At 42.2% G+C, this 16,110-nt stretch overlaps 1 protein-coding gene and 1 long non-coding RNA gene across 6 annotated transcripts in view; both read right to left on the bottom strand.

Annotated features, from left to right (window-relative positions):
- Nucleotides 1-16,110, bottom strand: part of PRKG1 (protein kinase cGMP-dependent 1) — a 1,254,852-nt gene that overhangs the window by 509,745 nt on the left and 728,997 nt on the right. The window lies entirely within an intron of this gene.
- Nucleotides 12,932-13,630, bottom strand: LOC123380979. Its single transcript, XR_006587474.1, has 2 exons — nt 13,404-13,630; nt 12,932-13,260 (listed from the first exon to the last, which is right to left on the bottom strand). It is a non-coding gene; the product is annotated as an uncharacterized LOC123380979 (long non-coding RNA).

Raw genomic sequence — 16,110 nt, forward strand, 5'->3', positions numbered from 1 at the left:
TTTCCTCAGTTTCCTGCCCCAAAAAAGCCTTCCTGTCAACTTGTCTAAATCTTTTCTGTCCCCAGTGCCCAACATAAATTCCATCACCTGTAAGAATATGTCCCCGTATCACTCATCATCAGGGACACGAAAATCAAAACTGTAATGATACATCACCTCACACCTGTCAGAATGGCTAAAATCAACAACGCAAGAAAGAGCAGGTGCTGGTGAGGATGTGGAAAAAGGAGAGCTCTCATGCACTGTTGGCAGAAATGTGAACTGGTGCAGCTACTGTTCGAGGTTCCTCAAGAAGTTAGAACAGAATTTACACTATGATCAGCCATCTCACAATTGGGTATTGACTCAAATCACATGAAAACACTAATTTCAAAGGATGTATCCACTCCTGTATTCGCTGCAACATTATTTACAATAGCCAAATTATGGAAACAGCCCAAGTGTCCACTGATTGATGGACGAAAAAGATGTGGTGTATATATACAATGGAATATTACTCCGCCATAAAAAGAATGAAATCTTGCCATTTGCAACAACATGGATGAATCCAGAGTGTATAATGCTAAATGAAATAAGGCAGTCAGAGAAAGATACCATAAGATTACAATCGTATGTGGAATTTAAGAAACAAAACAAATGTAAAAAAGGGGAAAAAAAGAGACAAACTAAAAAACAGACTCTTAACTACAGCGACCAAACTGATGGTTACTGGAGGGAAGGTGGGTGTGGGGATGGGTGAAATACGTGAAGGGGATTAAAGAGTATGCTTATCATGGGGTGGCTGGGTGGCTCAGTCGGTTGAGTGTCCGACTTCAGTTGAGGTCATGATCTCATGGTTCACGAGTTCGAGCCCCACATTAGTGCCTAGAGCCTCTTTCAGATTCCATGTCTCCCTCTCTTGGCCCCTCCCCTGCTCATGCTCTGTCTTTCTCTCAAAACAAATAAACATTAAAAAAAAATTAAAAAAAGAGTACACTTATGATGAGCACTGAATAATGATGTATAGAATTGTTGAATCACTATATTGTATACATGAAACTAATATAACACTGTATGTTAACTATACTGGAATTAAAATAAAAATAAATACATACACAGGGAAAAAAAAAGAACGTGTTCCTGATTATTCCACAGGTCCTGTAGCACATAATGTCTATATCATTACTTTTGATGTTTATTTGTAGACTGTGCTGAATTCGTTTTAACTATTATTTATTTACTTTGAATTCTGAGGTTCCTGAAAATAAGGATCATGTTCATACTTTCTTGTTTCCCTCCAATGTTAACTAGTAAAGTACTCTGAACATATTAAATTGAAACACTTTACTCAGTTATATATATATACTCTTATATATATATATATATATATATATACACACACTCATATATATATATATACACACACACACACTCAGTTATAAATATATATATACTTATATTTATATATATATATACATATATATGTGTGTATATATATATATACATATATGTGTGTGTGTGTGTGTGTGTGTGTATATATATATATATATATATATATATATATATATATATATATATTTACTACCTGCCTCGAAAGCATGATCCAGGATAGTTTAACTTGCTTTAAGAAAACAAACAGGGGCGCCTGGGTGGCTCAGTCGGTTAAGTGTCCAACTTTTGATGTCGGCTCAGGTCATGATCTCACAGTCATGAGACTTAGCCCCGCATTAGGCTCCGTACTGATAGCGCAGAGCCTGCTTACGATTCTCTCTCCCTCTGTCTGCCCCCCCCCCACCAGTACTCTCCGTCTCTCTCAAAATAAATAAGTATTTTTAAAAAAGAAAACAAACAAACCTAATAGATGCAAAGGAAAGGAAGAACGTTCCAGTACTCAAAACCATTAAAAGAAGAAGTGAGTTGGTCATGAGGATTTCATAATGAAAGTATAGAAGGAGAATATAGCTAGCTGTTTGTTTGGGGTATTTAAGGTATTTCTAAATGAGTGGCTCATTCTAAATGAGCCAAAGATAGTTGGCTTTGGTGATGTCTAAGTACCATTCTGATTTTAAGATTCTGTACCCAAGAATAATGTGTGCGTGTGTGTATGTGTGTGTATATGTACATATACATATACATACATATATATGTATATACACACACATACATATATATATGTATACACACACACACACACACACACACACACACACACACATGGCTAAACAAAAACTGCTATAGGGCAAGAGGCTTGCCAGGCTGTCCCCGGGGGTTGTTTCAACAGCAACAGATCTCCAGCATCTAATGTCTTAGATATAAATTCCTAAGGTGATTGCTTACTATATGCGACAGCGAAGAAAGGTTTACCTTCAACCCCTGTTCTAGCCATCAACAACATCTCCTTGTCTTTCCTGGTAAGAATGAACAACAACACAAGACAGACAGACAGCCATCGGTTCTCTGGATGGTAAATATTCATCAACATTCGTCTGCTCCTGACAGCGGGTCAGTAAGGCCCCCCTTCCTTTAAGTGCCCAGGGAACCTGCAAAGCTTAACAGTCAAGAAGCTTTTGACCCCACATTGGCTTAAAATATCAGAGTTGGGAGGATTTAAAACAAATTCACAAGTTCAGAATCAGTTACCTTGAGTCGTAAGTGTTAAAATTAGTTGCTATTCCACACTTTAACAAAGAGAGAGATTAGTGCCAGTAGCTAATTCGTATGTGTGTGTATACGGAGTGCTAATTTTATTTCAGACCATGATGGAGAGGGCTACCATTCCAAGTTGAATTGCATCACAGTTAATGGCACCTGTGGGGGGGGGCCAATACTTTTTTTTCTCTAATCCAATCCAGCATCATCTTTGTAAAAACACCTCAAGAAGAAACACCACTTCCGGATGGCTGACCTACAGACAGACTTACACTCACATTATTGAAATAGCTTATCTGGGATTTATGCTCTCCTCTTTTAAAAGCTACTCGGAAGGGAGAAAACAATCCTCTCTTAATGGTGGAGGATGGCAAGGCTGGCCACTTTATTAATGGACACTTCCTTTGTGACAGCCTAATAGTTCTGTAAGTTTGGCTGCTGATAGGCTAAACACATAAACACAAGGTAGGAAGCCTCATTTTGCCCTGAATGCTGAAACACCTGAGTTCTGACCATGAACTGCCTCAAACCAGCCTTGTGTCCTTGCCAACTCACTTAGCCTCAGGGGACTTCAGTATCATCCAGTGTAAAGCCAGGGTAAGCCTCCCATTTCAGTGAGTGACTACTGAGGCCAGGCAATGAAAAAGCAGCCGGCACACCCTGGGCCCCGGACAAAAATTAATGGACTCCTTGCCACTAAATGACAAATGGGTCATGACTCAGAAAACGTTCAGCAGGAGCTAACGATGGAAACCAGAGTCTCACTGGAGGCTTGAAGAACTAGATCCAAGTAAGCACAGGGCCTAAGAGGATCCAGGAAGAGGTTCACTGAGTAAGACTCGCAGTAAAGAGTCAGAGAAGCAGGGGCCCCTGGGTGGGTCCACTGGTTGAGCCTCTGACTCTTGAGTTCACCTCAGGTCATGATCTCATGGTTTGTGGGATTGAGCCTCGCATCAGACTCTGTGTTGACAGCATGGAGCCTACTTAGGATTCTCTCTGTCTCTGTCTCTCTCTCTCTCTCTCTCTCTCTCTCTCTCTGCCCTTCCCCCACTGGCTCTTGCTTGCATGCTCTCTCTCTCTCTCTCTCTCTGTCTCTCTCTCAAAATACATTTAAAAACATTAAAAAAAGAAAGAAAACGAGGCAGAGAGGCATAAGCAAAGTAAGGGAAGAGTCAGGCACCTGGGAAATAGATAAATTCAGAGAAAACCCAGAGAAGCCAAAGGATGAATTGAGCTAATAATAGCCATTTGGGTCCAAAAGGACTTCCCACCCAGGGTTAGAGTGCCCTTTCCAATGAGCCAAGGATTCACAAGGATCCTGAGAAACCTCAGACCAAAGCAGCAAAATTAGGCTTTAAAAAATAAAAACAAAAATAAAAACATAAAGTAAAATAAAATAAAATAAAATAATAAAATAAAATAAAATAAAAATAGCAGAAGAATGTCTACGAGCTTTATGGAAAAGAAAACTTACCATGATACCAGGTGCAGGTAGTAACTCAGAGAGTTAAAAAAAACAAAAACCAAAACACAAAAAAAAAACTAAGAAAATTCATTTCACAATTTACAGCTCCTATTTTTTAATTTTTTTAAAGTGTATTTATTTATTTGAGAGTGACAGAGACAGTGTGAGTAGGGTAGGGGCAGAGAGGGAGAGAGAGAATCCCAAGCAGGCTCTGCACTGCCAGCACAGACCCTGATGGGGCTCGAACCCACAAAACCGGGATATCATGACTGAGCCAAAAGCAAGAGTAAGATGCTTAATGGACTGAGCCACCCTGGAGTCCCTACAGTTCATATTTGAAAGACCATATTAATTGAAACAGAGTTACCCTCTGCCAGTAAATTCTGAAAAAAAAAAATGCTTTTTTACTATGTCAGTTAGGACATATGGTTAATATGATTGTTAAAACTCTGAGCGACCATTTATTAAAAGCTCACCACGTGCAAGGCACAGGACTCTCTAAATGAAATCCAGACCCAGGTAAATTTTACTCCCTTGGACCACGTGCCTATTGATTTAATGAACAGGCCAGTGATTCTGAGGACAAAAACCAGTACTGAAACAATAGAATGTAACAGATCATCTTGTAGTGCCTGATGTGTACAGACAAGTCACCTTCACTTCTAAGACCTTGGGGGATAGCACTATTATATAACTGACTCTGTTAGACAGATGGGAACTAGATGATCTAAAATTCTTTTATGCTTGAATTTTTTAAAAAGCAATTCAGTAGGAATTGAGCATTTCCAATCCAAACAAATTAAAATCTAGAAATTCTCATCTTAAATACCTTCTTCCATGAAATTGTTTCTGTCTTTTACCCAGTTTTTCCCAACCATATACATATATTGTGTTCACATACTGGCTAAATACAACCATATGCTATAAATATATACATATTTTTAGTGATATAAATACACTATATCGAAAAAGGATCAAGGGCCCTTCAGGTGTAGGGTTGCCAGGTAAAATAGAGGACACTTACTTAAATTTGAACTTAAAATAAGTTGGTTTGCAACCAGCTAGACAAACTGCCATATTCCCAATAGTTCACTAAAAGAGTGTATTTTATTTATAATTAGGTACCTAAACTATAAAATTCCAATTATTTTGTTGCTGCTGGAATCAGTGTCACTAGTTTCTTTCCCTCAAGTAAGAGATGAGACATCTCAATGTTAGTATTTTACAGAAATGCATAATAGGCATGTGTGAAATACTAAAATATATATATACATATCTGTCCCCAATACCTGACATAGAACTCCTAAAACTCTTGTAAGTAGGGTTGTTGAGATAATCTTTGGCTCTAATACTGAGTCTTTGACCCTGGTTCCCAACACAGAACCCCTAAGACCTTTCTCATTCCGTGAGTGATAGGAATGTCTGACACAGAGCTCCTAAACCCCTTCAAATTTCCTCGGTGATATGAATGCCTTTTGTTTTAATAACCAAGCCCTTGTTGGGTGCCCACACGGAGGTTAACCAGATAGACCAAGCCATGATTAGAAGCCGGGAACCTTCAGCCCCAACCCCCATCCTTTGGAGAGAGGAGATGGGCTAGAAATGGAGTCGATATTTGGTTACGCCTACATGATGAAGCCTCCATAAAAACCCCAAGAGTATGGGGCTCAGGGAGTTCAGGCTGGTGAACATGCACACAAGCTGGAACCCCACAGGGACAGAAAACCCTTCCAGACCTCACTTCATAATAAGCCAGTAAATGTAAGTAAGTGTTCCTGAGTTCTATGTGTAATTCCAGCACATTATCAAATCCAAGGCGGGAGTCATGGGAACTCCAATTTATAGCCAGGAGGTCAGGTCAGAAACACAGGTGAAAGCCCGCACTTGCAATTGGCATGTGAAACACGAGGGGGACAGTCATGTGGGACGGAGCCTTTAACCTGTGCGATCTGACACTCCCTCCAGATAGATGGTGTCAGAACTGAGCCGAGTCGCAGGATACTGAGCTGGTGTCACAGAACTGCTCAGTGTGTGGAAAACTCACACATCTGGTGTCAGAAGTGTTGCCAATGTGTGTAAGTAAAGGAAAACACAGGAGAGTTCTTCTGAGACAGCATGTCACAGGCAGTGAAATCAAACACTGGAAAAAGCTCTTGGGCGCTGCTTATGACAATTGTAGCAACATTTAACTACAAAATCTGCTGGGTGCAAAGAAGGAAAACATAAGATTTTGTGAAATTATAAACCTGGGTCGGGTTGCCAGATTTTTGCAAATAAAATACATGAGGCACAGTGAAATTTGAATTTCAGATACAGTTGGGGTGGGGGGGAAGTACTATGAGCCTCTCCCACACAACATTTGAGATAGATTTATGCTAAAAAATGATTTGCTGCTTATCTAAAGTTCAGATTGAACTGGATGTCCTGTATTATTTTCCGGTCACTTGTATTACTTGCGGGAGGGTGGGCTTTACCTAGTCTGAGAGCTCAGGAAAGGGAAGGGAACTGAGGAAGGGAACTAATTTGAAAGGATCGTGAATGATCTTTCAACGCTTCCAGAAGGAATAAAATGCTTTTAAAAATGACCCCCTGTGACTGCCCTGCACAAGGTCTGATGGTCTGTGTTAGCTTGATCCTAATCCACAGAGATTCTTCTCAGAGCTCTTGACACACTGTCGCTGTGATTTTTGGACTATCTTTCCCATGAGACAGTAAAGGCAGCAAACACATCCTTGCTTATGGTATAGCGAGAAGCCAGCTTACTTCCAGACACACATACCTTAAAGCATTAACAAACATTTTAAGTAAATCAGAAAATCATAAGCTGTATTTCACAGGAAAGCAGACCCTAGTCAAGAAATGCAAGATTGGTATAAAATTAAGCGTATTTAATCTCTATCAGGTCTACTCGTGATTTCACATTATGCCCACATGCATAAAATATACAGACGAAAGGGATAAATATGTCATTGGGGCATGGGTCAGTTGTGAGGCCACCCCTGCAGAATTATGGCCAATACCTGGAGATTCAAAACCAAATGCTTATTAATCAGAGACATACTTTTACTATGCTTTCAGATCAGATTCAGAAGCCCCTCATATAAAGTACTACAAACATTTTGAAAGTCACATAAACCTGATGAAATGCTGGAGATGGGCATCTGTCCCCCGGGGAGCAGTTTAATATAACAAGAATTACAAATGAAATCTTTCGGGGTTTAGGAGAAATCTAGGGAAAAGAAATACTTGGGAGACATCTCTTGAAAGGTCAATAATGGTGGTACCTACGTATTCTAATCACCTCTAAGCCTACAGTGTATAACAGCTGGAGAGGGTACCTTACATAGCAAGGAACTTACTAGACATCGCCGAAATTCATGTGTTGAAGCCCTAAGCCTCAATATAACTAAATTCATTTGGAGATTGGGCCCTGTAGGAGGTAATTAAGGGTAAATGAGGTCCTAAGAGTGGGGTGCTAGTTCAATAGGAGTGATGACCTTGCAAGAAGATGAAAAGAGAGATCTCTTTCTCTCCACCCCTGTCCCACGAGAGGCCACGTGAGCACGCAGTGAGAAGGCTGCCATGGGCAAACCAGGAGGAGAACTTGCACCAGGACCCAATCACGATGGCCCCCTGATCTCAGAAATCCAGTCTCCAGAATGGTGAGAAAATGAATTTCTGTTGTTCAAGCCATTTAGTCTATGCTATTTTGTTATGACGGCCTGAACAGACTAAGACAGAACTGACATGAAAGCAGTAAGCCTTTTTTCACGAATGCCAGCAACTACAACCTGTACGTCTCAGTTCAATATATACTTTTCAAATGCCAATGATTTACTGTGTGTGAGTGTGTGTGTGTGTGTGTGTTGCATAATCTCATCTTTTCAACCCCAGACTGGACCCATTCCGCAACTAATGAAAGGCAGGCTGTTTCTATGCAAGTTCACTAAAACTTATGTGAAACCACAACAGGCAGTCACCATATAGTTTGAGCAAAAGTTAAAATGAGTAGTGAAATTTAAGTACATTTCCCATGCTTCCCCCTTACCAAAAAATTAGACGTTGGGCCAAAAATAATCTGAAATCGTGAAATATACACTTAAGAGAATGTTCACAAAGAACAATGAAAACTCTAACAGCATAGAACTAGATGCTATTTGGAAAATTCCAAGTATCCTTAGTTGCCTGAATGGTGGACCTTTGCATTTGCTCACTTATGAATCTACATAAAGGTCCCTCAAAAAATTTTTCACCTACCTAAGTAATAGCCTATAATAGAGCTTATGATCTTCAAAAGGCTTGTCGCATTGTTTGCATGACCTGTGTTTTGGCTAAAACAGCCAGTTTAAGAGAGCAAAACATTTTCTAAGAAACAATCACTTCAAAGAAACATTCGGGTGGGGACACTCTTTCTTAAACTATTTTTTTTTCTTTTGAAAATGTTGACATACCATTCAGACCCATTTATATTACTCCCTAAAAGGATGAAATCTTGACCATATAAGCCTTCTGGTATAAAAGAATTTTTAGCTGGAAATCCACTCTTCCTATAGGGCACTGCTTTAAAAAACAAAATAAAACCTAACAGCCAACATGTTAAAAACATCACGAACGTTGCTCAGACTGGAACATTCCCTTCAGGACTCTTGGCATCTCTCATCTGATAGCCAGACTTACATGACAGATCAAATTATAAAGAGACTATTGTGTAATGAATACAGAATCAGAAAAGGAGACTTGGTTAGTTGTACAGAACATGTAATGACATCTATCAAAATAGATTGGATCAAACTGGATCAACTCCACCATTGAAACCATCATGTTTGGGGCACGTGGGTGGCTCCGTTGGTTAAGCGTCTGACTTTGGCTCAGGTCATGATCTCACGGTCTGTGAGTTCGAGCCCCGCGTCAGGCTTTGTGCAGATAGCTCAGAGCCTGCAGCCTGCTTCGGATTCTCTCTCTCTCTCTCTCTCTCTCTCTCTTTCTCTCTCTCAAAAATAAACATTGAAAACATTTTTTAAAATAAATACATAAAACTATAACTTTCAAAGTCTTTTGACCAGACTCCCTTCTCTCTTGGATGGAGAGACTGGGTGGCCAAAATATTTGGTGGCTCATAGATTTTACCAAGTGAACAATTATGTTCCTGGAGATATACAATGTACACTTGGTAATCATATTATTGAACTTGAAATAACAGAAAGACAATGATACAGAAGGTCAGGAGTCCTGGCTCTGCTGTTACATACATCTCATACACGGGGGGGGGGGGGGGGGTCCTATATGTTCCCGGGTGTATAATCTACACAATTAATGAGATGAGACTAGGTGATTTGTAGGTACTTTATGGTCTTAATGTTTTAAAATTCAAAGAGTTCTATACTGGAAAGATTCAGAGATTGCTTACCACTTGGTGTCAGTAATCTATTGAAGGTCTCTACAAACTGCCATTAACCAGGCTTACAGACCAACAAAATCAACATTTTGGATTTATTGGGAATTATCTCATTTCCCCTTGTGTTCTTATGTCCTGACTTACTCTCATAACTCTGCTTGCAGACGTCCCAACAGGACCACTTGTGATTTTGGCAGAATAGGAGCAAAAAGCTGTCTGCGGGAAGCGCACGAGGGCAAGTTCTGTCTCTGATCAGCGAGTCGCTTTCTTCTTCAATAGACTGACCCTTGAGCGCCCAGAGTCAAACTCAGAAACAAAGACAGACGCGGCCTGCTTTTGTGCTGATGCCCGTGCTAGGCAAGCACCTGTGCACTTACCCAGTCCGAGCTGACAACCGTGAACTGCGGTTGATATGGCTCGGGTCGAATTCTTTCCGTGTAAATTTGAACCACTTCTGAGAAATGCAAAAATTGTTTATTCGTTCCTTTCCTCTCTGCTCTGGAAAATGCTGACTTCTCCGGCAAGCCAAGACCCTCCATGACTACAGATGAAGTCACGGCACACAAACATGGATACCTCCGCCTGTTGGCTACCACTGGTGCAGATCAAGAATGACAGAAGATGGGGACGCCTGGGTGGCTCAGTTGGTTGAAGGCCCGACCCTTGATTTCAGCTCAGGTCATGATCTCAGGGTCACGGGACTGGGCCCTGAATCGGCCTCTGCGCTGAGCCTGGAAACTGCTAAGGATTCTCTCTCCCTCTGCCCTCCCCCTCCCCCGACCTCCTTCTCAATTAAAAAAAAAAAAAAGAAGAAGAAGAAAAAAGAAAAGAATGACAAGAGATAAATAGTCCTTCAGAAACGAAGCGGTAAAGCAGACAAGCCACTCTTTGGGTTCCAACCGAAGGTCAGCGGATTAAGTGGCAGAGCATGACTTTAGTGGGAAAATTGTATTTTGTTGCCAGACCTACAGGGGCACACCTCGGGGGACAGGAAGAGGACTGACCATCAGTGTGCTGGCCGCTTTCACGTGGGAGTGAATGCCTTCCTGTGAGAATGTGCAGGTGTTTACGGAGACCTTCACGGTGAGGCACAATCCCTGAGTCAGAGGAGGGAGCCCCAGCCAGAAAAGAGAATGGCCCCAAGGTCAAGGGAATATCAGGCTAATATGCAGATACCTGGTATTATTTTTTAATGTCAACTAATCTTGACCCCCCAAGTTGTTCACAACATCTGTACAGGTTGCTGATTTCATTTGCTTTGTATGAAACACCAGATGCCGGCACACAGGCCGTAGAAGCCCGAGTACGAAGAGGAACTCTTCAAAGGTGACCATTCATCAAAGCCAATACCAGAGTGTTAATATAAAAAGCTAAAAAATAAATGTAGGGAAAAGAGCCTGACTTTAGGATCAGACAGATTTGGGTTTAAAACTGCTGTTTGAGGGCACCTGGGTGGCTCAGTAGGTTGAGCGTCTGACTCTTGATTTCAACTCAGTTCATGACCTCATGGTTCATGGGTTTGAGCTCCATATCAGGCTCTGTGCTGACAGTGCAGAGCCTGCTGGAGATTCTCTCTCTCTTTCTTGTTCTTATTCTCTCTCCATATATATATATATATGAATAAATAAACTTTAAAACTATTTTGAAAAAAACCGCTGCAGTTTAGTAGACATGAGGTCACAGGTGAGTTACTTAATATTCTGAGCTTTTCTCCTGTCGGTTCTAAGATAAGATAATAGCATCTGCCTCGCAGGACTGTTGTGAGAAATGATGAGAAGTAAACAAAGAAATGAACAATGGGAAGTCCTGGACTGGAACATAATATATAATCCATAGACATTCCTTCTCTCAACTTCCTTTAGCTAGGAAAAATGATGAAATAATGATATCATTACTACTTGTGTTTCTCTCTTCTTGCCCATATCTTCAAAATATCTCAGCACCATTAAAAATACCATATATCAGCTTATACTATGAGAGCATTCACCCAGAAACACAAATGAATCACAGATACATATGTACGTGTGCATATATTTGCTACTAAAAGGGAGGAAAGAGTCCCAGAAATATTTTCATGTTTCTGAAAACACTAATATATGCTGTAAAAGAACTGTTATATTGGATGCTTTTTGCACCTTGAATGTATTAAGTGGTATATTATTATTTTTATTTTTTTAAGTTTATTTATTTATTGAGAGAGAAAAAGAGAGAGAATGCAGGAGAGCAGGGAGAGGGTCAGAGAGAGAGAGGGAGAGAGACAGAATCCCAAGGCTCTGTGCTGTCAGCGTGGAGCCCGACGCAGGGCTTGAACTCATGAACAGGGATCATAGCGTGAGCTGAAACGAAGAGTCAACGCTTAACCGCCTGAGCCGCCCAGGTGTCCCAGGATATTATTATGATTTTTTTAAACATCACGGCACCTCATAAGGTAGTTTGATAAGTTAACACAGGTAAAACGATTGTGAAAAATATTTTCCCAAGGATTAGCTGGATATATTCAAAATGACTGGTCTCTTAAATCCTACTTCCAGGTCTCATTGTCTTTAGAAGGTTTTGCTGACAGTTGAGAAAATGTACCTAATTTTCGTCACACAGTTGTTTTACTAACACTTCTATGAAGATAGGCCGATAAGAGTCTACTTGGTTACAAGGATGCTGCTCCCTTACCTGCCTGCAGGTTTGAAAATAAAATCTCAAAATCTCTTAGCTGGACTGCGGTGTGAAACTCCTCTCCGGTCCTTTTTCACAAAACCACGCAGAAGGTAGCTGTTTTGCAAATTAACCTTTCACGAAGCTCTCTAGGGATCGATGTCCTTGTGTCAGCCCCCAAACACGCTCGATCTCTAAGACAACCGGAGGATCCGTGATTAATGCGACTTGGTACTTTTCCTCGCATTTACTGTACCCATCAGCAGTGCTTAACGCCCCACTTCCAGTAAGCGGCTGCCTTAAAAGCTCAAAAACGTCTAGCCATAAAGAAGAAAAGGGCATCTGTTTTTCCTCCAGACGTAAGAAACGTTTGTCCCGTTCAAACGAGACAAACGCACGCAGAGTACTGATGTAGGAAACCAGATCACTGTTCAGTATAAGGGTGCGGCAAAATTAGACTGAGGGACCGCTGGGGCAAAACCGTGGACGGCGGTGAGAAGGGGTTCCTGGGCTCAATCTTGGCTCTGGGTCTCTAACTGGAAACCAGACTTCCTAGACAAGGTGTCCCGATCCAGCGTGCAAGGCTCTAAGTCCGGGCTCTTGTACGCGAGGAGCTTCCTGACACCGGCTGTCACTCAGCTCCCAGTGCTCAGCCCTCCTGGCATCAGAATGAGGACAGTAGAACCCACCTGACAGCGGTTGGAGGAATTACATGAGGATCTGTGGCCTGGGACACAGTAAAAGTGCAATAAATGTTAGCTTACGTATTTGTATAGTATCATCAGTATAAGCACTATCACTACAACCATCGCTTTATTCTGAAGACAAAACAAAACAAAACTTGGGCGGCAAGAAATACGTAAGTGGAGAAGTCCAGGAGGAAGAATGGGAAAGGTACGACGATCATGCGGACACTGAAAAGAGCACCACAAAAATTAATCAGTTAATTAAAATGTTGGTTGAAGTCCCTTTTCAGCCGACCAAAAAGACTAAGGAGCCGTTCTCTAAATTGCGTCAGTTTTCATTCCGCCTAATACTCAGCACCATCGCAAGTCAGAAATCTCAAGCCTTTCGTTTGAATTTGCTGAGAACGACGCGATCTTCAGTGATTCAAGATCTGAACCTGGGAGGTCAAAAAAGGAAAGCACACGTGGATGTATGCAAACGAGACCAAGGTGTGGGGAGTACTGGCAGAGTGAGAGAGAGGGAGAGCAGAGAGGAAAGTGAGTGTTTTGAGCAGTAATCTAAATACCAAAGAGATCCCACCTCCGCTCCTTGGGAAGACTTGACAGAGGCAGGCGACGGATGGGCCGCCTGGTTCGGGCTTCCCCTTGGGGATTGTCACATGTGGTTATTTCCAAGCTGCTGCGCTGGAGGGAAGGTGGCTGAAAGGTGAGCCCTACACACGCAGGCAGCCCACCCATGGGGAGTCCATCTGAGTTCCAGACTCCACCCCCAGGGGGCTCCGGGCATCCCCGCCTGGGGCCAAAAAACCGCACAGCAGCCCTGCTCCTGTGACCGCCCCCAACGTCTCTCTCCAAACGGACTGTGCACTGAAAGAATCTGAGACGCGGCTCCTAACGAACGTCTGTGTGCTCCGGCTTTCAGAGCAAGAGGTGCCAGTCACTGCGGCCTCTCCTTCCCCCAGAGCGCAGCGGAGAACCTTCCCGGCGGGTGTCCAATCTCGCAGCTCAGCTCGCGTCTGCATCACTCTTCTCTGGGTGACCTCTCCACACTTTGGCTTCACCTACCACGCGAAGACGTGCCGCCTCGCAGATCTCCCCCGGGCTCCAGGCCGAGGTATGCTAAGTCCTTCCGGAACTTTCTCCCCGGACGGACTTCCTCCGCTTCCCTGCATCTCACCCCAAACTCAACACGACCCCAGGAAAAGGCATCACCCACCACACCTCCACCCTGCCCCTCCGTTCTGACCTCTTGGGGAATTACACCAGCTAACCAGGTCCAGCCACGGGTAAGAGTCTTAACCTCTCCCTTACTTCCCGTATCCGACTGGTCCTCAAAACTTCATTCTGTGTAATAACCATCTCTGTAGTCTGCTCCTCTTTACGCATTAGGAGCTAAAATCTCTAGACGACCATCTGTTTCCCAAAGTTCATGCAATTATAACTTCCAGGGAGACGAGTTTATTGAGCTCAGAACACCGATCTTTGCAGATCACTTACAGTTCACTCCGTTTCTTCCTGCCTCCAAGCTCTTGATCTGTCACTGGCAGATAGCATTTTTGTCCCAAACACCCGTTTCAAACAGGTCTTACGAGATTAGCTATAAAGTTGGCACTGCGAGCTCCCGAGTTGGGAGTAAGAAGTAAGCGCAAAGAACTTCTTTTTTTTGTATTTATTATCTACAGGCTCAAATTAAATATAGCTTATAATAAGTCTGTCAGTGCCATTCTGCATAATTAGTCTGAACCCTGGCACTCGTAAGCCTGTTAATACAGAGCTGCCAATAGTAATGAATTGAAACGGAGTGCGTGATGCATATTTTCAAATTACAGCAATTGAAATATGCATAAAAATGTACAAAACATCACACCTGGATTGACTCAGTAATTTGTCCCAGTAATTATTTCTGTAATGTCCCTTTTTTTTTTCTCTACAAAAGGTTTCATTCGGAGCCATACCCCATTGTTTCCCAACATCAAATTAAAAATTACAGGGCTAATAAGTCACCTACACTAAGAAACTGAGCACTGCCAAGGAAGGGCTGCGGTGTCACGTCTGGGTGAGCAAGGGGGTCTAAGGGCTTGGGTCTGTCTGTATCTTCCCACCATTTAGGACACGCAAGAAAAGTAGAGTGCAGTACCCGAGGCGGCTCTCACGTCTCACTCCTTTGGACAAGCCAGCTTAGCCAATGCGAAGGTTCTCAGCTAAAAGAACGGGAGATAGCATTGTAGCACTATGCATATTCTCTTGATTCGGGAAAACAGCACGGCGTGGAGATGCTACTCTCCTGTAGCAGTTCCTGCAGGGTGGTCTGGGGTCCACGGTGTACGCAGCTATCTTCAAAGCAATCATTAAGTCATGACGTGCCCTGGCCATGCTTATCGTCTCGCGAGTACGCAGTGGTTTTGCAGAAACTCCGTGATCTGTGATATCACGACAGCTTGAACGAGTGCACAGGAGGATCCAGCTGTCTCCTATCAAGCCAGATGTTACAGCGATTTGCAGAACATAAAAACAATGCCACTCATCATAAAATTCTGTTTGGGATAAAGAATATTTCCCCTGAAAATATGTTATTAAGTTAACTCTAATAGGTTTATTTTTTAATCATATAAATAAATAATTATTACAAAAATGTCCCCATTTTAGCTATCATCTATATAAACAAAAGCCTTCTGGGGGCCACGATAATTTTTAAGACTGTTAAAAGCCTCCAGAGATCAAAAAGATTGGGAACCACTGTGCAAGTGGCTTTTTGAAGTGTGCAACTTGAGCAGAGATTAAGGATTACATCCTCTGTGACTGTCCTCTGAGGTCCTTTTCCAGCTTTCCTCTTCTTGGCTACAAAACTCCCCTCCTCTCTTCCTTTACCCGGCTAAATCAATTCAATTTGCAGTGAAATTAATTCAACAGTTATTTCCTTGGAGGCCGTTAGGAGCCAGACCCATGGAGATGGGCACTCTTGGGGATCTGAAAGCTCAAAGAGGTTATAATAACCCGAGGAGAGACGTCCACATGACAAAGATAGACAGTGATACAGAGTCATACGTCATTCAGTACCAGAGTGAAGAACACAAACAGTGAACACCGTTAGCTTTGAGATGAAGAGGACAACGTGGCCAGGGGCTTGGGAGGACAAATCTTTGTCAATGAAGCAATGTCCTTATTTATCCGTTCTCTATCTGTTTACCAAATGGACAAATGCACACAGGGCGAGTAGAAAAACAATAAACAGGCAATGAAATTGGGATGCACAGAAAATATGAGTAGAAAGGTAAAAATGAAGCCAA

Source organism: Felis catus, chromosome D2, assembly GCF_018350175.1.
Source record: "Felis catus isolate Fca126 chromosome D2, F.catus_Fca126_mat1.0, whole genome shotgun sequence".
Taxonomy (NCBI): domain Eukaryota; kingdom Metazoa; phylum Chordata; class Mammalia; order Carnivora; family Felidae; genus Felis; species Felis catus.